The sequence below is a fragment of the Hypanus sabinus genome, chromosome 3, assembly GCF_030144855.1.
Source record: "Hypanus sabinus isolate sHypSab1 chromosome 3, sHypSab1.hap1, whole genome shotgun sequence".
Classification (NCBI taxonomy): domain Eukaryota; kingdom Metazoa; phylum Chordata; class Chondrichthyes; order Myliobatiformes; family Dasyatidae; genus Hypanus; species Hypanus sabinus.
Window position 1 is genome coordinate 26,549,615 of NC_082708.1, and position 26,182 is coordinate 26,575,796.

Sequence of the window (26,182 nt, forward strand, 5' to 3'; positions counted from 1 at the left end):
GCTGAAAATTTCCAGTCTTTTCTGGTTTTATTTCCAATTTCTGCCATCTGCAATTCTTTACTCCCCCAGTAAGGTTGCCCAGTAATAAGGCTCCAAATGCTAACAGAATCACATAGCATAGAAACACACTTTTCAGCCTAACTAATCCACGCGAACCAAAATTCCCATTTAGGTAGTCCCACATCCCTCTAAGCTTTTCCTAACTATGTACCTGTCCAAGGGTCTTTTCAATGTTGTTAATGAACCTACCTGAGCCTCTTCCTCTGGAAGTTCATTCCACTGACATTACACTCCAGAACTGCCCCAAAGAGAAAAATGGTTTAATTTTATTCCAGCCAATGGAGAACATCAATTAAAGCTGGCATAAAATCTTTTTGACAGTTCCTAGCTAAACATTATTTTGGGTTATGGCAAACATAACCATTCATAGAAATCATATGTCAAAAAGAAGTGCTTCAGGCACATTCAGGAGACGAACACAAGGGGTGGCAGACTATGCAATTATACATTCACTGTTGGCATTCTCTTTTCATTGGAGAGAAACAAGTGTTAATTGAAGATCATTTGGTGCACACACACACTTAGTGGTCACTTTATTAGGTACACCTGTTTATGTTTGCTCATTAATGCAAATATCTAATCAGCCATTCATATTGGAGCAACTCAATGCTTGGAGACATTGTCAAGAGGTTCAGTTGTTGTTCAGACCAAATGTTAGAATGGGGAAGAAATGTGATCTAAGTGACTTTGACCGTGGAATGATTGTTGGTGCCAGATGGGATGGATTGAGCATCTCAGACTGTTGATCAGCTGGATATTCATGCACAACAGTGTCTAGAGTTTTCAGACAATGGTGTAAAAAAACAGGTAAAAAATGCATTGAGCTGTTGTTGTATGGGCAATGACACCTGGTTAATGACAGAGGAGAGAGGAGAACGGCCAGATTGGTTCAAGCTGACAGGAAGGCGACAGTAACTCAAATAATTATGTGTTACAACAGTAACATGTAGAACAGCATGTCCGAACATACAACACATCAAACCTTTAACTGGATGGTCTACAGCAGCAGAAGACCAGGGTTTCGCTCCTGTATCTAATAAAATGGCCATTCTGGATATTTTGAAGATATTACGAGTGAAGAAAAAACTATATTACTTTCATCTCTTAGCTGTGATGTCGGAGGATCAGACGCTATTTATCTAAAATACCACATAGGTTGAAAACTAGAAAATGAAAAATAAATTGGAAACTGCTGCCAATGTTGTGCTTGCTAGACAAATGAAAATAATCATCATTGATATTTTGCGTACAAGCATTTGTTAAAATCTGAGTGCTGTCAAGAACTGTCTCATCTTATTTATTAATATAAAAACCAAAAATAGTCTACATGTCAGGCAGCATCTGTGGAAAGCAAAACACAGTTAGCACGTCAGGTTGAAGGACCTTCATCAGAACAAGGAAATTTTACCTCACAAATTAAGTTTGTGTCACTTTCCACACTTGCTGACTGTTTCCAATAGTTCCCATTTTAATTCAGATTTCCAGTATCTGCAGTACTTTATTTTCATTCATTAGATACATATATGAATGCACTCACTGTACAGTAATAAATTACTCTGCCTTCTGCCACTACATCCACAATTCATTTATTTATAAAGATTTTGCTACAAAGGTGTGCTGTACAAACAAGAGCATGCAATGCAGAATTATGGAATACATAATTAATTTGAATTGTGAGATGTTTCTTTATAATTTGCTGATGACTTCATGCCTCTTTGAGCAAGATTGCCTATTAAATCTAATTAGTGTAGAAACGGGAAGATTTTTTTTTACATCCACTGGAGACTTCACACTGATCCCATGACAGCCATGAGAGCAAAGAATTTCATTCCAGCATGCAAAGATTGGATCCCAGTGCTAGTTGCTGAGTTATTAGAATGGTGTCCTTAAGTCATGTAACCCAAGCTAGACACAAACTCTCTTGTTTAATTGATTTAGATTGAATTAATATAGTCAATCTAATTTTAATTTGTACTGAGGTTTCTACAATGATTGCATGTTTCACTTGGTTTAAAATCAAGGGAAGGCACTCCAGATACCATCCTGTCTTTTTTTCCCACATGAACAGAAGAGGGGAAATAATTCCACCTTCCACATCTGCTATTATGCATATTCCTTCTCATTTCATCCCAAACTATTTTACTCTTTATTCACAAACTGCACCTTTTCCTGGAGTTTACATACTTTTCCAAGATTTGGGGGAAGTGAGCTCTAAGCCACAGATTGGGTCCAGTTTCTGTTTTGAGCAAGAATTTGTGGAGGCAACTCTCACAGTTGCAGCCAATTATGCTCCTTTCTTCTTTAAATTCCAACCCCATGGAACACTGTCTATCCATCTCCCACCTAGCTATATTCCTGCTCTCTTTCCCCAAAGCATGACTGCTGTAATGGCAGGGTTCCTCCTAACGTTCCCTCTAAGATGTGCTCACACGCATCTTTTGCTACTAGTGCCCAAGGAATTTAAACTGCACACAAAAGGTTGTCACCCTCTCCCTCATTGGTATGTTAAGTATATTTCACGATCGTACACAATCACATTTCCTTTTCTGGTTTCTGATGCAGATAGTGTTGACAACATGGAGTTTGCAATGATTTGTCTGCAAATTTTAGAAGTGGCTTATTTATACTGTTTTTATTGAAGAAATTATTGATTCAGTATGTGGCATTCCAAAGAAGCAAAGGGCGTGAAGCGCAAAAGATTTGCTAGTTCATTTAAAGTGGAATGGCTTAATGAACCAGTACAACCTCCTACACTGAAAGCTCATGAGGTCAGGAACGTGCACCTACGAGAAATATTTATGTACATTACGGAAACTGATGCTACCTGAGTGTATTGTTGCAATGCAAAAGTTGCTGGAGGATTTGCAAGTGGGAAGAAATGAAATGATATTTGGAAGCTTGACTTTTTAAAAGCATCATTTAGCAGGCAAGTCACATGTGGACGGTGTGCAAAGCCTCCAGTGAGAAAATCCTTTATTACCCGCTACAAAGTATGTTTTGTGAGAGTTTAAATTAATGAGAGCAAAATAGCTGAAGCCCAGAGGAGATCAAAGTTCTTATTGACAGTGTTTTGTTAGCTATTAATATGAATACCTCTATATACGTATACAATTCAGTGCACACATGTTGTCATCACTGGACAAAAAAAATTGCAAAACTTACACACACTGGTCATTATAAATTAGAGGGAATTTTGCCATTCCTCTGACTCCACCAGAGTACAGTGGCCTAGAAATCAGATTGCATAGGTCTTGATGAAGGGTCTCAGCCTGAAACATCAGCTGTTTAAAACTCTCCTTAGATGCTGCCTGATCTGTTCAGCATTTTGTGTGGGTTGCCCTGGATTTCCAGCATCTGCAGAATCTCTTGTGTTTATGGATTGTATAGGTCTTGCTCATTTCAGTGCTCTATATATCCCAGAGTGAAACCGCATTGTCATTTCTCAGTTAGAATCAAAATCATAATCATACAACAAAGAAGCAGACTGTGACTGTCAGACATCTGTTGACACCAGTCCAACACAAATCCCATTGATTCACCCCCATTCCAAGCAACTTCCCCCAGATCCCCCAAGGATGTTGCCTGGATTGGGGAGCATGCCTTATGAGAATAGATTGAGTGAACTGGGTCTTTTCTCCTGGGAGTGACGGAGGATGAGAGGTGACCTGATAGAGGTGTATAAGATGATGAGAGGCATTGATCATGTGGATAGTCAGAGGCTTTTTCCCAAGGCTGAAATGGTTGCCACAAGAGGACACAGGTTTAAGGTGCTGGGGAGTAGGTACAGAGGAGATGTCAGGGGTAAGTTTTTTTACTCAGAGAGTGGTGAGTGCGTGGAATGGGCTGCCAGCAACGGTGGTGGAGACCGATACAATAGGGTCTTTTAAGAGACTTTTGGATAGGTACATGGAGCTTAGTAAAATAGAGGGCTATGGGTAAGTCTAGTAATTTCTAAGGTAAGAACACGTTCAGCACAACTTTGTGGGCCAAAGGGCCTGTACTGTGCTGTAGTTTTTCTATGTTTCTATCCCACTACTACACTGGGAACAATTAACAGAGGCAATTAAGCCAACACCTTGCACACTTTGGGGAGAGAGGAAACCTGAACATCCAAATATAAAATCACACAGTCACAACGAGAACATGAAAACTCCACTCCGACAGCACTCACTGAACCTGGGTTCCAGCGCTGCCTCTCAAAAGTCCAACCTTACGTCCTCATCGTGAGATGCGGAAACAGGTAAGGCCAGTCAATAGGGTTCTGGTGAAACTGTACAGGTTAGTCCCCTGTACAGTGGATGCAGTGGATTGCAGAAGCATTGATGAACTCCAACCTGCCATCGATTTCCAAGGGCGATGAATATGGGAGGTCATCGAAGGCCTATGTTCCACTTAAGGAGCTAAGGGCCCAACTTGAACATGATTAGACATTCCTGAAGGGTTTTTGATGCACTTGTTCACTTCTAATGTACATCAAATATTCCAACAGGAGAGAAATTAAACCAATTTCATCTGGGTATGACCATCATGGGGGACTGCTAGAATACAAAAGATGTAAATATGCAGCAGTGAACTGGGTCTTTGCCAAGACCAGTGCATAAATATGTTGCATGTTTGGTACTGCCCATCCCAACATCATAGGCAGGCACATGGGGTAATATGGATGGGCAGAATGGGAGCATGGACGATGGGCCAAAGAGCACGTTCCTGCGCTGATCATCGTCCCAGCAAAGTGACACCTCCCCAAGGCCTCTGATACAGGCCTAGATCTTCACCCAACCCTATTCCATCCTGCACAATTAAAAACAGATAAGCTGGCCATTAAATTCCGGACTTGATTGAGTCAGAAAAATGTCCGAGCAGGGCCCTGGCTGCTGTCTCATTTTTATTCTCCAACCTCCAGCCTAAGCACTTGCATAATTCCCTTCCTGATGGTCTGCTCTGGATCCATATTGTACATAGCTGCTGTGGTATGCCAATGTTGACCTCAGCGGCTTTGTGGTGAACTATGTGCCTGTCGGGACACGCCCCTGCTGACTGCTCCTGTGGCTCCTCCCACAGGCCCCTGTATAAAGGAGACCTGCGGCCTGACACTCGGCCTCAGTCTCCAGGACCTTGTATGATAGACACTCACTCCTGGTTCCTTCTTCCAGTCAATAAAAGCCGATATCTCGCCTACGTCTCAGTGTGAGTTATTGATGGTGCATCAATTTTATTGACTGGAAGTTTTAAAACATGGAACCCGTTTTGCGTCCGGACCGGTTGGATTTGGACCCTCAAGACCCTGACGCAGCTCTCGCTTTTGAACACTGGCTTGCATGCTTCCAATCGTACTTGGCGGAGCTTCGTGCGACTGAACCCGCCGTTATGCACAGAATCCTACTCTCGAGGGTAACCCCCAAAGTTTACTCCTTTATCCGGGACCTGCCGACCTACGAAGGGGCACTGGACGCCCTCAAACGACAGTACCTGCGGCCGGTGAACACCGTCTACGCAAGACATCGCTTAGCTACCCGGCAACAGCGGCCTGGCGAATCGTGCGCTGAGTTTCTCCGAGCACTACAGACACTCGTCCGAGCTTGTGACTGCAAGACGCTCACGGCAGAACAGCATGCGGAGCTGCTGGTGCGAGACGCCTTTGTGACGGGACTGAGGTCAGTGTACATGCGCCAGCGGCTGCTGGAGAACTCGGATCTTACCTTGAGCTCGGCGATAGAGAAGGCCAACGCTCTAGAAGCTGCGCGACATAACGCCGACGCTGTCCAGTCGCGCGATTCCCCGCCGGTTTCGTGGACGCCTCAGACCCCGCCACCGCCGGCTCCCGGGAGCGAATTCGCCAACGCCGCCGCCAGTTGCCATTCCACGAGCTCCCCGACCCAGACCACGGCTGTGGCCCGTAAGCAACTCGTGCTTTGTTATTTCTGTGGCCAAAAGAAACATCCTCGACAACGCTGTCCAGCGCGAGAAGCGACCTGCTCCAGCTGCGGAAAGCGGGGCCACTTCGCCAAGGTCTGTAAGTCTCAACCTCGAGCGGAGTGCAGCGCTGCGGGTGAAACGTGGGGGCCGCCATCTTGCATGCCGGGATGTGGGCGGCCATCTTTGTCGACGTCAGCACGCCCCGCCCCCGATCCTCGGATGCTGACCGGGTACCCCGGATGTGAGCGGCCATCTTTGTCGGCGTCAGCATGCCCCGCCCCCGACCCTCCGATGCTGACCGGGTACCCCGACGGCGATCCAACTCTGGCCACTGTGACTCTCGACCAAAGCGCCCCACACCAGCTTGCAAGATCCATGATGGACATCCAGGTGGAGGGGCATTGGACTGGATGCCTGTTTGACACGGGCAGCACTGGGAGTTTTATTCACCCGGACACAGTGCAACGCTGCGGACTTGCAACGCGGCCGGTCAGTCGGAGGTTCCATTTGGCCTCTGGGTCGCAGTCCGCAGACATCCGGGCGGGTTGTGTAGCGACTTTGGTGGTGCAAGGCACAGTATATCGGGACTTTGAACTGCTGGTCATGCCTAATCTGTGTGCACCTGTGCTATTGGGGCTGGACTTCCAGAGCCATCTCGAAAGTGTGACTATGGTATACGACGGGCCCCTCCCACCACTCACTGTCAAGAATCCTCAGTTTTGTGGGACTTCTTCACATACCCCGCTACTGACCACACACACACACGGACACACACATCCCATCCAGAACCAGGCCAACAGCTGCGCTACCGACACTTGCAGCCTCTCCACTCTCAAGATCCCTTCCCCACCGCTGTTCGCCAACCTGACCCCCGACTGTAAACCTGTGGCAACCAAAAGCAGGAGGTACAGCGCGGGGGACCGGGCCTTCATTCGGTCGGAGGTGCAGCGGCTGCTCAGGGAGGGGATCATTGAGCCGAGCACAAGCCCTTGGAGGGCCCAGGTGGTTGTTGTTCGGACTGGGCAGAAAAATAGGATGGTGGTGGACTATAGTCAAACCATCAATAGGTTTACGCAGCTTGACGCATACCCCCTACCCCGCATCGCGGATATGGTCAACCAGATTGCTCAGTATAAGGTGTACTCGACAATAGATCTGAAATCCGCTTATCACCAGCTCCCCATCTGCCCAGAGGACCGCCCCTACACCGCCTTCGAGGCGGGCGGCCGGCTCTATCACTTCCTGCGCGTCCCTTTCGGTGTCACGAATGGTGTCTCTGTCTTCCAGAGGGAAATGGACCGGATGGTGGACCAGTACCAACTGCAGGCCACATTTCCCTATCTGGATAACATCACCATCTGTGGTCATGACAGGCCAGATCACGACGCCAACCTCCAACGGTTTCTCCAAGTGGCCGCAGCTCTGAACCTTACTTATAACAGGGACAAGTGTGTTTTTGGTACCACCCGCCTTGCTATACTTGGGTATGTCGTGGAAAACGGGGTTATTGGGCCTGATCCCGAACGTATGCGCCCCCTGTTAGAGCTCCCTCTTCCCACCACTCTCAAGGCCCTCAGACGGTGCCTGGGGTTTTTTTCCTATTACGCCCAATGGGTCCCCCATTACGCAGACAAGGCTCGCCCCCTGGTCAAGTCTACCTCGTTTCCCCTCTCTGCTGAGGCCTGCGCGGCCTTCAACTGCATTAAAGCGGACATTGCCAAAGCTACGATGCATGCAGTGGACGAGACCGCTCCCTTCCAAGTGGAGTGTGATGCCTCCGATTTCGCTCTGGCTGCTACCCTTAATCAGGAAGGCAGACCAGTAGCATTCTTTTCTCGCACCCTCCAAGGCTCTGAAATTCGGCACTCCGCGGTGGAGAAAGAAGCCCAGGCCATAGTGGAGGCTGTTAGGCACTGGAGGCACTATCTTGCTGGCAAAAGATTCACTGTGCTGACCGACCAGCGCTCGGTTGCGTTTCTGTTCAGCAACCAACAGCGGGGCAAGATCAAAAATGATAAGATTTTGCGGTGGAGGATAGAACTCTCCACCTACACCTATGATATCCTGTACCGGCCTGGCAGACTCAATGAGCCCCCTGATGCCCTATCCCGGGGAACATGTGCTAGCACACAGCTCGACCAGCTGTACGCCCTTCATGCACAACTTTGCCATCCGGGGGTCACCCGATTTTACCATTTTGTGAAAGCTCGGAACCTGCCGTACTCCCTGGAGGACATCAGGACGATGACCAGGGACTGCCAAATTTGTGCCGAGTGCAAACCGCACTTCTACTGTCCTGACAAGGCACAACTTGTCAAGGCCACCCGCCCTTTTGAACGCCTGAGTGTTGACTTTAAGGGCCCCCTTCCCTCCACTGACCGCAATGTCTATTTTCTCAGTGTTATTGACGAGTTCTCACGGTTCCCCTTTGCCATCCCCTGCCCCGACACCACTGCCACGTCCGTCATAAAAGCCCTGCGCCAGCTCTTCACTCTGTTCGGGTATCCCTGCTATATCCACAGTGATAGAGGGTCCTCCTTTATGAGTGAGGAGCTGCGCCAGTACTTGCTAGCTAGGGGCATTGCTACCAGTCGGACCACGAGTTATAATCCCCGGGGTAATGGCCAGGTAGAGCGGGAGAATGCCACAGTGTGGAAGGCCACACTTTTAGCCCTTAAGTCCAAAGGGTTGCCGGTCTCTCGATGGCAGGAGGTCCTCCCTGAGGCACTGCACTCTATCCGCTCTCTGTTATGTACGTCCACCAATGCCACCCCTCACGAACGCCTATTCTCTTTTCCCAGGAAGTCTGTCACTGGGACCACCCTACCAGTTTGGCTGACGTCCCCGGGGCCAGTGCTGCTCCGGAAACATGTGAGGAGCAATAAATACTCCCCGCTGGTGGAGAGGGTTCACCTTCTCCATGCGAACCCCCAGTATGCTTACGTGGTCTTACCTGATGGGCGGGAGGACACGGTCTCCATCCGCGACCTGGCACCCGCAGGTGCAGCAGACCACTACCCTGAAGGCTCTCCGGTAACTGTGAACCCTGCACCAGAGGTGACACCGTACGCACCAGGCCCTACACAGACTCCTCACGACACTTGTATACCGGGCGTTTCGTACGCGTTTATACCAGGCGCCTCGCACATGCATGAGGGATCACCGGCGCCTAGTGGGCAAGAACACGCGCAACCCCCGTCCCCTGTGCAATCGCCAATGTTGCCGGCACCTATGGGGTCACAGCCGGTGCTACGTAGATCGCAGCGACAGATTCGACCGCCTGATCGGCTTGACTTGTAAGAACCTTCGCTACATGAGGACTTTTTCAAACGAAGGGGGGGTGAATGTGGTGAACTATGTGCCTGTCGGGACACGCCCCTGCTGACTGCTCCTGTGGCTCCTCCCACAGGCCCCTGTATAAAGGAGACCTGCGGCCTGACACTCGGCCTCAGTCTCCAGGACCTTGTATGATAGACACTCACTCCTGGTTCCTTCTTCCAGTCAATAAAAGCCGATATCTCGCCTACGTCTCAGTGTGAGTTATTGATGGTGCATCAGGCTTTTAACTCATTGTTCCTTGCAAATTACATTTTTCCTTTTTATTCCCCTGACCATGAGGAAAACAAGTACTTTAAAAGCATCTCCTTTCATTTAGCATTACAAACTTTGCCGCCCACCTTTTAACCTTTAAGCAGAGGGAAAGAGATTTAGCCATTTTAGGTGTAATCCCTTTCCGTCCCACTGGGAAAATAATCCCTTTAACAGTTGATATGGAATGAGGTGGATTAATAAAGGAAGGTGGGGGGGGGGAGAAAGAGTTCCTTTGGATTTTTTTTTAAGTTTTAATAACATTGCAAACATGGCAGTGACATTTCCTTTGATTACACTTTCTGTTCAAACAGTAATTACACTCTTTAAGAACTGCTTATTAGTAATATCCATCAAGGGAAATCTCCCAACTAAATCCATGTTAATAATTAGAGGAAATTATCCCCATGGAGGAAGAAGAGACCATGTTAGAGCGCGTGCATACTTAAAAGCAGACTGAGCAGAGGCTCAGACATTGCTGTTAGATCAGCAAAGTCATTATTCTCTCTCAATAGAGACACTAGTCTTCTGGAGACTCCAGGAAATTGCAGTCCGACAGTGCTCTGTTCCTTCAGGAGCTCTGATTTAACAGCATTTCTCTGCTGTGATACTCACCCAGCAGTATAGAAACACAGAAAACCTACAGCACAATACAGGCCCTTCGGCCCACAAAGAATATGTCCTTACGTGAGAAATTAGGCTCACCCATAGCCCTTTATTTTTCTAAGCTCCATGTACCTGTCCGAAAGTCTCTTAAAAGACCCTATTGTATCCACCTCCACCACCGTAGCCGGCAGCCCATTCCACGCACTCACCACTCTCTGTGTAAGAAACTTACCCCTAACAAGATCTCTGTACCTACTCCCCAGCACCTTAAACCTGTGTCCTCTTGTAGCAACCATTTCAGCCCTGGGGAAAAAGCCTCCGACTATCCACACAATCAATGCCCCTCATGTTCACTGAACACATCTTAAACTTCTGCGACTGTTCAGTTCCGGTCACCTCATTACAGAAAGGATGTGGATTCTATACAGAGAGCACAGAGGAGATTTACAAGGATGTTGCCTGAACCGGAGAACATGGAGAGATTGAATGAACTTGGCCTATTCTCCTTGGAGTGATAGAGGATGAGAGGTGACCTGATAGAGGTGTACAAGACGATGAGAGGTATTGATCATGTGGATAGCCAGAGGCATTTTTTTCCCAGGGCTGAAATGGCTAACACAAGGGGGCAAAGTTTTAAGGTGCTTGGAAGTAGGTACAAGGAGGAGGACACAGAGAGTAGTGGGCGTGTGGAATGCACTGCCAGAAAAGGTGGTAGAGGCAGATACAATAGGGTCTTTTAAGGGACTCTTAGATAGGCACTTGGAGTTTAGTAAAGTAGAGGGCTATGCAGCAGGGAAATTCTAGGCGGCTTCTAGAGTAGGTTACATCGTCGACACGACACTCTGGGTGAAAGGCTTGTAATGTGCTGTAGATTTTCTATGTTTCTACGATCCAAATACAATCTCATTCTTCAGAATTTAATGATTTCTGCATCTCTAAATTGAAAAAAAATTTTGAGATGCTCTTTATTTTTTATCTTCCTTTGTCCTCTTTTAATTTTGTCTTTATTTTCCTGTTATTTCTGTCTAAAAGCTTTGTATTAAATAATTAAAACGTATGCTTCTCACTCAGAATCTGTAAGATTCTTCAGGCTCTCTGGACATGTTATCACTTTGTTTGTCCATAGGTTACACATTTGTCAGGATTGTAAAACCAGTCTGATATATACACTGAATATGCAGCTCATAAAGTTGCTGTTGCTTATGTTTAACTGGAATATTTACATTTCTACACGTCTTGACATCAAGATAGGACATAGAACAGTACAGCACAATATGGACCCTCTAGCCTATAATGTTAAGCTGCCCGATATAAACCTACTCTGCGATCGGTTGAATCCTTCCATCCTATATCCTGCTGTTTTTCTTACTTCCATGTGCCTATCTACAAATCTCTTAGATGTCCTTAATGTATCAGTCTCTGTCAGCACTCGCTGCAATCTATCCCTGGCACACACTGCTCTCTGTGTAAAAAACCTACCTCTGACATCTCCTTTAATCTTTCATGCACTCACCTTCAGCAAAAGCACTCTGGTATTGGCCATTGTCACCTGAGGAAAATGTACTGGCTGGATGTACAAAATCTATTTACAGTTAGTAACTCCTTGAATTCTAGCCATTGCTCTGATGTAGGTAATGCACATATATTTATTCATTTATTTAGGGCTACAGCACAGAATAAGCCTTTCCGGCCATTCAAGCCACACCACCCAGTAACCCCCGACAACACCCTGTTTAGCCGTAACCTAATCACAGGATTATTTACAATGGCCAATTAACCTACTAACTGGTACATATTTGGACTGTGAGAGGAAACCAGAGCACCCAGAAGAAATCCATGCACTCCACTGTACAAACACCCTACAAAGGCTGCCAAGATTGAACTTTGACGCCCCGAGCTGTAACAGCATCACGCTAACTGCTTGGCTACAGCGCTGCCCTAATAAACGTGGGAAGCCCCATTATTTTCTACAGATGCCAAAAGGCAGAGGAAGACAGGCCAAAAAACCAGCGGTTATTATGGAGATAGAACATGTATACAAAGTTCGAGTGGTTAATTTGTTTGGGTTTCATTGGAAGGGTTGAGCCACACATTGACAATAAGGAGCAAGAATGTGATACAATAAGCAAGACTAGAGAACACAATCTCAGGATAGAAGGAAGTCCATTTATAACAGAGATAAGGAGGAATCTCTTTAGCCAGAGAGTGGTGATTCTGTGGAATTCATTACCACAGACTGCTGTGGAGGCCAAGTGTTTGGGTATATTTAAGGCAGAGGTTAACAGGTTCTTGATTGATTAGGGCACAATGGGATATGGGAGAAGGCAGGAAATTGGGACTCTGGAGGGAAATGGATCAGCCATGATGAAATGGTGCAGCAGACTTGATGGGCCACAAAGCTTAATTCTGCTTCTATATCTTATGGTCAAAGTAAGGAGGTATATTAATGAAACCAGCATTTCTGACAATGGAGGAATCACAAGGCCTGAATATGGCACGATAGGCGGCACGGTAGTGTAGTGGTTAGCACAACCAGCAACCCGGGTTCAATTCCTGCTGCTGCCTGTAAGGAGTTTGTTTGTTCTCCGTGACCATGGGGGTTTCCTCTGGGTGCTCCGGTTTCTTCCCACATTCCAAAGACATACTGGTTGGTAGGTTAATTAGTCATTGTAAATTGTCCTGTGACTAGGCTAGGGTTAAATTGGGAGTTGCTGGGCAGCACAGCCAGAAGGGCTGGAAGGGCCCACTCCACACCGTATCTCAATAAATAATATGTACCCCAAGCTCTCACCAGCAGCAAAGCAGGGTGTGCTATAGCTTCTAACTAATTTTTCCAAGCTCCTTAACTACGTATAATGCCATAGAATTGAAATTTGTTGATGTGGTTCTGTTGCTCATAGAGGAAAAGCAATGAACCAATAACTACAAATCCTCACCCAGGAGCGATCCCAGACTCCACTGATGGCCAGAATGAACATGACTGAATGTCCTCTTGTGTTTTACATTTCACATTTCTGTGAATCAGCATATAACTTTCACACAGCAGGTTTGAATAAAGTACATGGTGAATAATGAGTGTTGATGGTGGAGTAAATACTGTCCAGGAATCCAGGGATGCCTGTCCTCGTCTCCTTTGAAAGATCTTTTAGTCCCAGTTGAGGAACATTGGTAACGCAATCTTTTTTATTACCATGTACGCCAAGAAAAATGTGACAAAGACAACGCACAGAGAACGCTGGAGGAACTCAGCAGGTCAGAGGGAAATAAACAGTTGCCGTTTCACACAAAGACCCTTTATCAGGTCTGGAAAGGAAAGGTGCAGAAGCCAGAATAAAGTGGGAGGAACATTTTCAGTGAAAACACTTGTTTGTATTCCATCTAGGCACAGTATGCCCATGGAATGGTGGGAATGGTAACGTAGTGGGTGGTAGAGTAAAGTTCACAAAGTACTTCACAATGCCATTGGTCCAGGTTCAATTCCCGCTGCTATCTTTAAGGAGTCTGTATGTTCTGCCCATGACTGTGTGGGTTTCTTCCCACCTTCCAAAGATGTACTGGTTAGGTTAGTGAGTGGTGGGCATACTATGTTGACACTGGAAGCATGGCAACACTCGTGGGCTAATTCCAGCTCATCCTCGGAACAGGTTGGTTGTTGATGTAAATCGATGCATTTCAATGCATTTTGTACGTTTCAAAGTACACGCAACAAGTAAAGCTAATCTCTTTAAACCGACCATGCCGCACACAAGTACATAAGTTTGTGAAAAGAAAACAGGATGCAGAACACAGCATACCGTGTAGCACCTATGGAGAGAGTGCAAGGTCAACTGGGAGATCAAGAGCAGGGAAGGGAACATACAGGGACAGAGAGACTCATTAAAGTGCGACCTAAACGAAAGCACTTCCAAAAGTGCAGCATTCCCATTGTAGCTTACTAAGCACCAGCCCATGTTATGATGCTCAAATCTCTGCACTGACACTGGAAAACGGTGATTAAGCATACTTGGTGTATTAGAACATAGAACATTACTGCACAGTACAGACCCTTTAGCCCATGAACTTTTAACCTACTCTAACGATCAACCTCCCCCTACCCTCCTACATAGTTCTACATTTTTCTATCATCCGTGTGCCTGTCCAACAGTTTCTTAACCGTCCCTGATGTATCTACCTCTATCACCACCTTGGCAGGGTGATCCAAACACCCACCACTCTCTTGCATTAAAAAACTGACCTCTGACATCCCCCCCCCCCACATACTTTCCAACTTTCCTCCAACCACCTTAAAATTATGCTCCCTCGTATTAGTCATTTCCATCCTGGGGGGGAAAAAATCTCTGGCTGTCCATTTGATCTATGCCTCTATATAGGAAAGAGTACAACAAAAATTTGTATGATTACTTATTTCACAAAATTACAATTTTCAACATTATACATTCATAAATCTTACTGTAAGAATGTGTAAATTTTTCCTGATACACATTATGTTTTTGGCAAAGCCTTAGAGAGCAGTTCTGCCTCTGTGCCCCGGTGATATTTCCCTGCCTCCACTTTGCATTGCCTAATCACAGGCTAGCATCAACTCCAAGGTGACTGGAGTGGATTGTCATGCTTTCTGTCTTGCGCACCTCCACTCCCCACGCAAAGGGTTCAAGCTGAGGTGTGGGGTGGGGACACATTTGCCTTGCAAAGGGCAAATGGAGTTTCCAGAGCCGGCTCCCTCAAAGTTCAAAGTAAACTTATCGCCAAACCACGTATCTGCCACCAGACGCCGCCTTGCCATTCATTTTCCTGCAGGCATTCACCGTAGGATGCAGAAGTACGACAGAATCAGTTAAAAACTACACACAAAGACCGACAAACAATGTGCAAAAGAAGACAAACGTGTAAATAAAATTAAATAATTCTGAGAAAGTGAGCTGTGGAGAGCTTGAAAGTAAGGCTGCAAAATCAGTTCAGAATTGAGGTGAGTGAAGTTATCCACACCGGTTCGGAAGGCCAATGGTTGAAGGATAAAAACTGTTTCTGAACCAGGTGGTGGACGCTTGAAGATTCACCTGCCTTTATATGAAGTACAGGCAGTCCCCAACTTACAAACATCCGATTTACGAACAACTTGTACTTACAAACAGCCTGCCATAAAGCCTATTGTAATGCAATCCCCGAGGAACATTTGGGACATTGAGATTGTCTTTTAGTTTTTTAAAAAATTAGGTTAATTTTTATTTGTTATATTTTCTCACAGAATTGTAATCTTTGAAACGTTGCTTTTGCTGCCTAGGAATATTTCTTGTGTACTTCCCCATGCCCCGTTCAAAGAAACATGCCAATTGTTATTACCATTTATAAGGAACAACTCCTCTGACTTGCTTATTATCTGCATGAAGGCTGTGATTTGCTTGCGAGAATGTTCACTTTCCAAGCCTGAAAGATTCTGTGTTTCAAGACCATCCAGTCCATAATTGATAGGAACACAATTAGACCTTTCAGCCCATTGAGTCTGCTCCACCATTTCATCATGGCTGATCTATCTCCTTCTCAAACGCATTCTCCTGCCTTCTCCCGTAATCTTTCACGCCCTGACTAATCAAGAACCTATCAACCTCTCCGTTAAATACACCCAATGACTTGGTCTCCACAGCAGTCAGCAGCACCTACAGGTTCACCACCACCTGGTTAAAGAAATTCCTCCTCCTCCCTTTTCTAAAGGAACTCCCTTCTACTCTGAGGCTATACCCTCCAGTCCTGGACTCAGCAACTATAGGGACCATCTTCTCCACATCCACTCTATCTAGGCCTTTCAATGTTCAATAGCTCTGAATGAGATTCAGCCCACCCCACCCCCATTCTTCTAAACTCCAGCAAGTACAGAGTCATCAAACACTCCTCATACGTGTGTTCATCCCTGGAATCATTCTTGTAAACCTCCTCTAGAACATCCATTTTTTTTTTTGGAAATCCCATTCTGGAATCTTTTGTACTTTAAAAATGCTTTGCTATATTTTATAATTTAAATACTCTCGAGAGTTTTTTTTAGTAGCAAATTGATTATGCGATTTTTTAAAAATGCTTCACTCATAAATAAAGTTTACAACGTTAATACCGCTTAACGCATCTGATAGTCTCACAACGATTTACCCACATATACAAACTAGGAGCAAAATTTTGAGCTCCAGAGAAAGTAACAATATGAAGCACAGAAATGTGTTAATACAAATCAGGAGTACGATGTATTGTGCTCCATTCGTCAAATACTTCCAGTAGACGGACAAGTTTAATTAAAGCTGGAAAGAGCCATTAGTTTGTCCATTGTCGTATGAAATGATAGTATGTGATTATTGCTAGTTTCTTTGTTCCTCTAGACTTGTCAAACCTTCGCATTTTGGAAATGGGAAACATTCGCCACCATCGTAAACAAAAAATAATTAGTATAAACACCACTACAGATTAGCTCTCGGACCACATGACCGTTCAACAACGGCATCTGTTTCCAAATCACTGAATGGAGCAGATCTACGCCACATAAATTAGCTGCGAGTGTATTACATAAATATCTGTCTTACCCCTTACCAGATTCTGAATGGTTTACTTTGATTGGGTCCAAATGCCACACGAGGCGCGATCCTTTCTGGTCTACAAACCTCTTCACATGCTCCCCACCTGAAAAGGAATAGAGTAATGGATCAGCGTTCAGCCCTCGATAACGCTCCGGAGTAACAAGTCCAGCGTGAGAAGTGCCCGCACGCGGCTCCTCCGCTGCGGAGCGGGACAAAGCTGCCCCTGACAGCGAGCGCAGCCTACAACGCCCGAAACCCCGCGCCAAATGATCCCGTCGGAAGGAAAACCATTACTATCCCAGTGTTGCTAAGGAACAGGACGTTTCGAACCTGAATTCTTAGATAAGTTTGCTGTTACCCGGGACTGTGCCGTCTGTCTCGTTGCATTCACATACAACGCAAAGAGATCTCGGCAGCAACAACTGTAAAGTTCCAACTAAGCACAAGTAGTTTTCTCGTTGGACAGATAAAGGTCTTGGTTACCACGGGCTAATTAGTTGGTCTCTTTTCTGAAAATCCAGATTGCACCAGATGATTCAAGCTCCCAAAGGACCTCTCGGACGGACAAGCTGTTCCCTTCCAGTTCGTAGCATTGACAACCACGTTAAGCATTTTTAATTAGTGTTTTCATATTGTCATCTTACGGCAGAGAAGTTCATTCAGGAATCGCAATTATTCTTCATTTCCACAGATGACGGAAATTTTTCATTCAATTGCGCCGCAAAAATAAAGGAAAGCGGGGGATGCCCACCAACAGAACCTCTTTCCAATGGTGATCTCCAAACAACACAAAGAAGTATTTCAAAATATAACAGGCTGCATATTAGTATACATGGGGGTGAATGGCTGGAGGATTGGATGGCTTAAAACAATTTTAGCGTTGCTTACTGGAGTGAAAACCTACCAAATATTTCATTTCGATAAACTACAAGGCGTCGTTTAATTGAAAAATTAGCCCTGGAAGAAGCTACAAAAGTGTGTAATTAAAAAATTCAAATCATGAACGTTTTGCCCATTTTAATTGCACATATGATGAAAAGCACGGTTATTGGCCACGTGTCTCTGGCGTTCTCTTTTTAATTGTCTATATATATGTAAATTAGACATCTAGTAAGAACTGTGGATGGTTTCAAGTGTCTTTGTTCAATTTAAAATGACGCAAACAATATGTGCTGTTGATGCAAGTGAATGTCTGATCCATTTATTAACATGGCTCATATTAAATGGTATTGAAAAATATTACGTGAAATTTTGTATTAATGCAAATGTAAAACAGTTTAATTAGATCAATTTAACATATCGTTTGGGTGCAAAAATTGATTGCATGTAAAGATTTTGCTTCTACTATCCTACAGCTCTTTGATCAGAATGGAGCGCTTTCCATTTCCGATGCTCAGAACCACCATTAAGAATAATTGGGTTCGGGAAAGCACAACTGAGGACAATGAAGCTCCCTCCCCTGCGCTCCAATAACAATCCGCGGCTGCCGAATCATCACACGTGGCCAACACCAGCCAGAGTGGGGGTAGGGAACTCTTTTTCATCTTCAATTCAGATAAATTAATCTCCCTTTTCTTATAGGGAATGGTTCCTGTTCACTGTGTCCACTAAACATCACAAATTGTCAATGACTAACTAATATCAAACGTGGTTAATAATTTTTTTCTCTCCCCAATGAAAATTAAATGGTATATTCTAGGCATATCAGTCAACACTGGCCTCTGAGCAGTTCTGACCACACTGGCTGCTCTCCGTAGAGCAAATATCCACTCACTTATTCCAAGCTTCCTTTATTTCTAATCTATATGTTTAGGCTTTGGCGCGCCAAGCTAGAAGTAGTAAGATTTATTCAAACGTACCCTAATTCACAGTATAGCACAGACAGAATCGTAAATCACAATGGGATCTTTATAGCAAAGTATTTAGAGCCAGCACCTCCACCCATCTTTCCATCCAACATTGGCCTGGATACTAAACAAATTAAAACTCCCTTAAAAATTAATAGAGCCATTCTGTTTCGCCGTGTATGAAAGCAGACTTGATGAGGTTATTTAATATGTTGTTCTAAATTATTTAGACTTCACTTTGATTTACTTGGGCTGGAACTTATAAAGCTAAAAAAATTAAAAGCAGCACTGGAATCAGTCCAGAGGAGACGGACCAAGCTAGTATTTGAGATGAGAGGGTTGCACTATCAAGGGAGGATAAACAGCTTGTTCTTGTATTCCTTGAAGTTTAGAAGAATGAGAGATGACTCTGTTCCGACACAAGACCCTAAAGGGGATATTTTGGGTAGATTTTTAAGATGTTTTCAACAGTGATGAACCACAGACAAGGGGACATCAGAAGTTTAGTGGCCAGTCATTTAAAATTGGGGAGTGTAGAAATTTATTTTCTCAGAGCATACTGAATCTTTGGAATCCTCTGCCCGAGGGTGGTATAGGCCAGATCATATAGAAAGAGAGAGCGATGGCTATATATACGTGAGGTTTTATGGGTAAGCAACACAAAGGAATAGTTGAGAGCAGCTTATATTAGCTGTGATGATTTTGGCTGGTGGGCATGCTCGAGGGGGAGAGTGTGTATTTTTTGTGGCAATGTTTTAAAGCGGTATGGCACAGGAGGTTGGAAGGCATTGGCTGGGCTCTGTTGGGGCTTGGGTCAAGTTTTGTGACCCCTGCTGGTCCCTTGCTGGCAGGATTCTGTCATGGTGAGCCACAAAGCTTCACCAAGTCTGTGATCACCATCGCAAACCCAGTTACACAGATCCCACTTTATTCTCCCTTCATCCGAACTCTCCCAGATCCTACCACCCATCTACACAGAGCAGAGAACACAGACAGAGCAATAAGCCCTTTGGCCCACCTGCTTATGCCGACCATGATGCCAAATGTAACTAATCCCATCTGCTGGCTCAGGGTCTATTATCTCCCCTTAACTGTCTGTTCTTGGGCCTCTGCAGTGCAGCTAACGTGTCCCGTTTCCCACTTACGAGTCTTCCCATCTCCTCACCCCCCCCCCCCCAACAGAACCGGTTCGGCTCAGTGAGTTCCTCCAGCAGATTGCCAGTGTCTGTTATTGGTGGCCCTGAACCTATATCTCTTGCGACAACTACGTGCATCTTACCTCTTCCAGCTTCCTTACAAACAGGCTTTAATTTTTCCACTGCCAGTAATTCTCCTGGTTTAGATCTTCTCATCACGTCACTTATCTCAGTAGAAAACAGTTTCCATTCATGTATGAGGAAATCTGCAGATGCTGGAAATTCAAGAAACAGATCCCGCTGTCCCACTGATCTGCCAGTGGCCACACATTTTAATTCCACTCCCATTCTGATATGTCTATCCACGGCCTCTTCGACTGTCAAGATGAAGCCACACTCAGGTTGGAGGAACAACACCTTATATTCCGTCTGGGTAGCCTCCGACCTGATGGCATGAACATTGACTTCTCTAACTTCCATTAATGCCCCTCCTCCCCTTCTTACCCCATCCCTTATTTATTTATTTATTCCCCATCCTTTTTTTTCTCTCCCTGCCCCTCTCACAATCACTCTTTGCCTGTCCTCCATCTCTGGTGCTCCCCTCCCCCTTTCTTTCTCCTAGACCTCCCGTCCCATGATCCTTTCCCTTCTCCAGCTCTGTATCACTTTCGCCAATCACCTTTCCAGCTCTTAGCTTCATCCCACCCCCTCCGGTCTTCTCCTATCATTTCACATTTCCCCCTCCCCCCACTACTTTCAAATCTCTTACTATCTTTCCTTTCAGTTAGTCCTGATGAAGGGTCTCGGCCCGAAACATCGACAGTGTTTCTTCCTTTAGATGCTGTCTGGCCTGCTGTGTCCACCAGCATTTTGTGTCCATTTAGGGATGATTTCCTCTTCAGATTTATTTATTTATCATGTATACATTGCAACATTGTGGTGAACTTCATATACCTGTCTGGACACGCCCCTTGCTGACTGCTCCTGTGGCTCCTCCCACAGGCCCCTGTATAAAGGCGATCTGAGGCCTGACGCTCGGCCTCAGTCTCCAGGACATAGTATGATGGACACTCACTCCTGGTTCCTTCTTCCAGTCAATAAAAGCCGATATCTCGCCTTACGTCTCAGTGTGAGTTATTGATGGTGCATCAAACATATAGTGAAGTGTGGTGTTTGTGTTAACAGCCAGTTAAGGATGTGCTGGGTGAAGCCTGTAACTGTCACCACTTGATCAAAATCTCTTCCTTTTTACACGAGTGCAAAAGCAAACTATAAGACTGACTGTTAACGGTTCTCCAAATAACATGACGTTGGAAATCATGTTAGGCATTGAATACATCTTTCCTTTTCAACCCCTTGTCACTTTTTTTTTTTAAATGCTGTATCATCAAACCAGATTAAATTATTTCAGGCTAAACAAAGTCATTCACAATATATGCAAACATAAATTAAAGGAGTAGAGTCGCTGACTTCTTAACATAGTTTTACAGTCTGATGATCGGCTTGACTAAACAAATCACTGTGGAACATTCAAAATAAATGTCCGAAGTGAAGGAAGTCATGCATACAACACCACCACAAAATTCAGCGAAGGGCAAACTGTGCAGGACCATTTCTTCCAAAGCTTGATGCAGAAGATTTTTAAAGGTATTCCCTAACCTTGTCCATGCTGTGGACATGAGTGGAATTATCCAAAAACAGATGATCCATTTAAATGAAGTGCTCGTGCTCTGATGCCACATACCCCAGTGAATGCACAGTTTGTTGTTTATTGATCCTTGATACAGTGAGTGTTCTATGCAGAGTGTGCCCACAGGAAAAGAAATCTCAGGGTTGTATGTGGTGACATGTATGAAATCTGATAATAAATTTCACTTTGACTTCAATTCGACAGGGCCATAAAATATGGAACACAGCGCTGCACAGGCACTTTCTCTCGAAGCCATCTTCATTTTGCTAAGTACGTCACCTACATTTAAAAGGTTTTGCCTTTGTTCAAATGCTCCCCCCACACACACACACACACACACACACACTTTCATTTTCGCATTGTATCTTGACAGCACTGCTCAATGAGAAGTGTCCTCACATTAAATATTGGGGAGACCAGAGCTTTTATGTTTGACTCTTGTACCCATGAGTTTAGTCAACCCTCAGCTTTAATTTTGATCTGCAGGTGAATACCTGATGCAATATCTAACAAAAAGACCACTCACTCATTTCCTCCTTTGCGTACTGCCCCTGCTTCAGTCCATCTTTTACTAAAACCCTCATGCATACTTTTCATACTTTGGAATTTAAATATTTCATTTTTTTCCCTTGGGAATGCAAATAAGAAAATGAATCTCAGAGTAGTAAATGGTGACATATACATAACGTTGATAATAAATTTATTTTGAACTTCAAAGTTTATTTGAACTTTGAACATTTCAGTGCTCCCTGACTAGCCAAGCATCTTCCAATCTCTTTAATCATAAGACCATAAGATATAGAAGAAGTAGGCCATTCAGCCCATCGAGTCTGTTTCACCATTCAATCACGGGCTGATACACTTCATCCAGTCATCCCCACTCTCCTGTTTTCACCCCGTACCCTTGATGCCCTGAATCTCACTTTATATACTCATTTCCTCTGAACCCCATTCATTCATATTCTTGCTACCTGGCCACCTACATTACAAACTTCAAACGCTCATCCTCTTAGTAGACAGTCCTTCAAGACCTCATCCCTCCCTACTTACAACCTCCTCCAGTTCTAGAACAGACTGAGCCTCCAACTCGGTCCTCTTGTGCATCCTCGGTTTCTTCTCTCTCTCTATTGGCAGCAATGCATTCAGCTGTCGACAACCTTCATTCTGGAGTCCTCTCCACTTCCCTGCCTTCTCCGGAAAGTACAACCTCCGGAAATCCATCTCACATGTGAAGTGGCAATTCTGGACCAAACCCGAATCACTAAGGATGCTGGGCAGGGCTTAAGTGCTACCAAAACTGAAACCAAGTGGCACAGGTGACAAAAAGGCTTCGCTCCCAGAAGGACTCAATGCCTGCTATACTCACTTCCATAAGACTGTAAGATACAGGAGCCATATCATCATGGCTGATCCATTTCCCTCTCAGCCCCAACCTCCTGCCTTCTCTCTGTATTCCTTCATGCCCTGATCAATCAAGAATCTATCAATCTCTGCCTTAAAGATACCCAATAACTTGGCCACCACAGCTGCCTGTGAATTAATTCGAACTGAATGGACTTCATTTCTTATAACCTTCACATACATGAGGAGTAAAAATCTTTATGTTATATCTCCATCTAAATGTGCCATGTGCAATCATAGTTATTGATAATAATTTATAATAAACAGAATAGTCAATGTAATATAGAGTACACTCAAGTCAGCGTGAGTTCATCAGTCTGATGGCCTGGTGGAGGAAGCTGTCCCGGAGCCTGTTGGTCCTGGCTTTTATGCTGCGGTACCGCTTCCTGGATGGTAGTAGCTGGAATAGATTGTGGCTGGGATGACTCGGGTCCCCAATGATCCTGTAGGCCCTTTTTACACACCCGTCCTTGTAAATGTCTTGAATCATGGGAAGTTCACAACTGGGTTGTCCACACCACACTCTGCAGAATCCTACGATTAAGGGAGGTACAGTTCACATACCAGCTAGTGATGCAGCCAGTCAGGATGATCTCAGTTGCATCCCTGTAGAAAGTTCTTAGGACTTGGGGGCTCGTACCAAACTTCCTCAACCGTCTGAGGTGTAAAAGGAGCTGTTTTGCCTTTTTCACCACGCGGCTGGTGTATACAGACCAATCTTTTTTACTGAATTTTTCTAAGACAAATACATAGTGATCACAATACTACAAAGGGAGTGGGATTACATTGTTGGCAATTAACACATGTGAGTAGAAACTATAAGTAACACCAATATAATTGACCTCCCAAACTCTTAATATAGACAAGATACAAGGAAATAAAAAGATGAAAAAAATAAACCCCAAATTGAAAAATCAAAAACAAAGTAAACTAAACAGAACTAAAACTAAACTAAACAAAGCTGGGCTGTTCTATTATAATGTCATCAACTCTGCTCCTCCACTCAAATTAATAAATAACATAAAGGAATCGGAAAAGGTCAAATTACATTCTATGAAAGTATTGGATAAAAGGCCTCCAAGTTTCTTCAAATTTAACTGAGGGATCAAAGGTACCTCTTTCAATTTTTTCTAAGTTTAAACAGGATATGGTTTGGGAAAATCATTGTGAAGTAGTTGGAGGATTCATCTCTTTCCAATTCAATAAAATAGATTTTCTAGCCAGTAAAGTAGCAAATGCAATCATCCGCCGAGCTGAAGAGGGCAGATCAATCATTGGTAAACCAAAAGTTGCAGTGATAGGGTGAGGTTGTAAATCAATGTGCAAAACTGCAGAGAATGTATCAAAAATATCTTTCCAATATTTTTCCAAAACAGAGCAAGACCAAAACATATGAGTCAGAGAGGCTACCTCAGAATGACATCTATCGCAGATTGGGTTTATATGAGAGTAAAAATTTATCTTTAGACATATCAGCCCTATGCACCACTTTAAACTGAATCAACATATGTTTAACACAAATAGTAGAACAGCATTCTCACATAAGCATCCTTCTCCAGATGTCTAAGGATGGTACGTAGAGCAGTGGCTGTTGTGTCATCTGTCGATCGGTTGTGTCAGTAGGCAAATTGTAGGGGGTCCAGACTGGGTGGTGGCAAGCTGCAAATGTAATCCTTGACCAGTTAAAAAAAGTTAAAGTCTGTTCCGAGCCTTATAGGCTCATCAGGCCGGTGCTTATGCCGGTTTCCGTGGCGTGAAGCGACTGAGAGTACGAGACTCCCTCCCCGGATAGGACGCCAGTCTATCGCGAGGTTAACCCCCAGCATTTTGCTGGTACCCATTTTGGGTATCCAGCTGGGTGGACTGGAGCAGTGTGTGGTTAAGTGCCTTGCTCAAGGACACAACACGCTGCATCGGCTGTGGAACTCATGACCTTCAGATCACTAATCCAACGCTTTAACCACTTGGCCATGTGCCACAATGCTTGACCAGCCTCTCAATGAATTTGCTTGTTATTAAGCTGAGCGGCAATGAATTCCACAGATACATCACACTCTGGCAAAAGAAATTCCTCCTCATCTGCATTCTAAAACAACACCCCTCTAATCTGTGACCTCTAATCTTAAAGTTCCCCCACTATAGAAAACACCTTCTCCACATCCACTCTATCAAGGCCTTTCACCAATTGAAAGGTTTCAATGAGATTCCCCCTTGTTCTTCTGAGTTCCAGTGGGTAGAGGACAAGAGCCATCAGACACTCCTCATATGACAAGCTTTTCAATCCCAGAACCTCCTTTGAACATTCCCCAATGTCAGCACACCTGTTTTTAGAGAAGGGGCCCAAAACTGCTCACAATCCTCCAAGTGAGGCCTCACCAGTGCTTTATAAAGCCTCAACATTACGTTCTTGCTTTTGTATTCTAGTCATCTTTTATCTTTGACCAGCTAAACATGGAGGCACCTTCACGAACTCCCACAGCACCCGATGACCCAATGATCTCACGCTCTGAGGCTAATGTAAGAGCATCCTTCAGGAGGGTGAACTCAATATAAGCATCTGACCCAGACAGGGTACCTGGCCCAGTACTAGAGACCTGTGCTGATCAACTGACTGCAGTGCTCTCACTTCAGCAGTTTGAGGTACTCACCCACTTCAATCAAGCTTCAATTATACCATATTCTTCAAGCAGAACATGGTAACCTGCCTCAGGGACTATCATCCAGCAGCACTCACTGTGATAAACTGCTTTGAGAGGTTGGTGATGAAAAATATAAACTCCTGCACGAGAAATTACTGGGATCCACTCAAATTTACCTATCAACACAACACCTCCACAGCAGGTGCCATTTCATTGGCTCATCACTCAATTCTGGAACATCTCGACTGCAAAGGTAGAACACTGGGATGTTCTTCATTGACTACAGCTCAGCTTTCAATACCATCATCCCCTCAAAACTAATCAATAAGCTTCAAGGCCTTGGCCTCAATACCTCCCTGCACAACTGGACCCTGGACTTCCACATCTGCAGACCCCAGTGAGTGATTTTGGAATGGCAACAACATCTCCTCCATCAGCACAGGTACATCACAAGTGTGCATGCTTAGCTCCCTGCTCTACTTGCTTTACATTTATGACTGAGGCTTAGCACAACTCCAATGCCATATTTAAGTTTGACGATGACACTTCTGTCAAAGGCGACAAATCAGCATGTAGGAGGGAGAGTGAAAACCTGGCTGAGAGATGCCACAACAACAACCTTTCACTTAGTGTCAACAAGACTAAGATTATTGAATTCAGGAGGAAACCAAAGGTCCATGAGCCAGTTTTCATTGGGAGATCAGAGATAGAGATGGTCAGAAACTTTAAGTTCCTTGGTGTT

The 26,182-nt window shown here is 44.7% G+C and overlaps 1 protein-coding gene across 5 annotated transcripts in view; it reads right to left on the bottom strand.

The window, feature by feature from the left end:
* The window catches only part of LOC132391118 (CRACD-like protein), a 205,193-nt gene that overhangs the window by 125,939 nt on the left and 53,072 nt on the right, over window positions 1–26,182 (bottom strand). For 3 of the 5 annotated variants that reach the window (XM_059963912.1, XM_059963918.1, XM_059963910.1), the window contains exon 2: window positions 16,741–16,830. The gene's annotated coding sequence lies outside the window, so the exon portion shown is untranslated. Of the gene's footprint in view, window positions 1–16,733; window positions 16,831–17,057; window positions 17,915–26,182 lie in introns of those variants that run through there. The other 2 variants (XM_059963914.1, XM_059963913.1) reach the window with 2 other exon arrangements.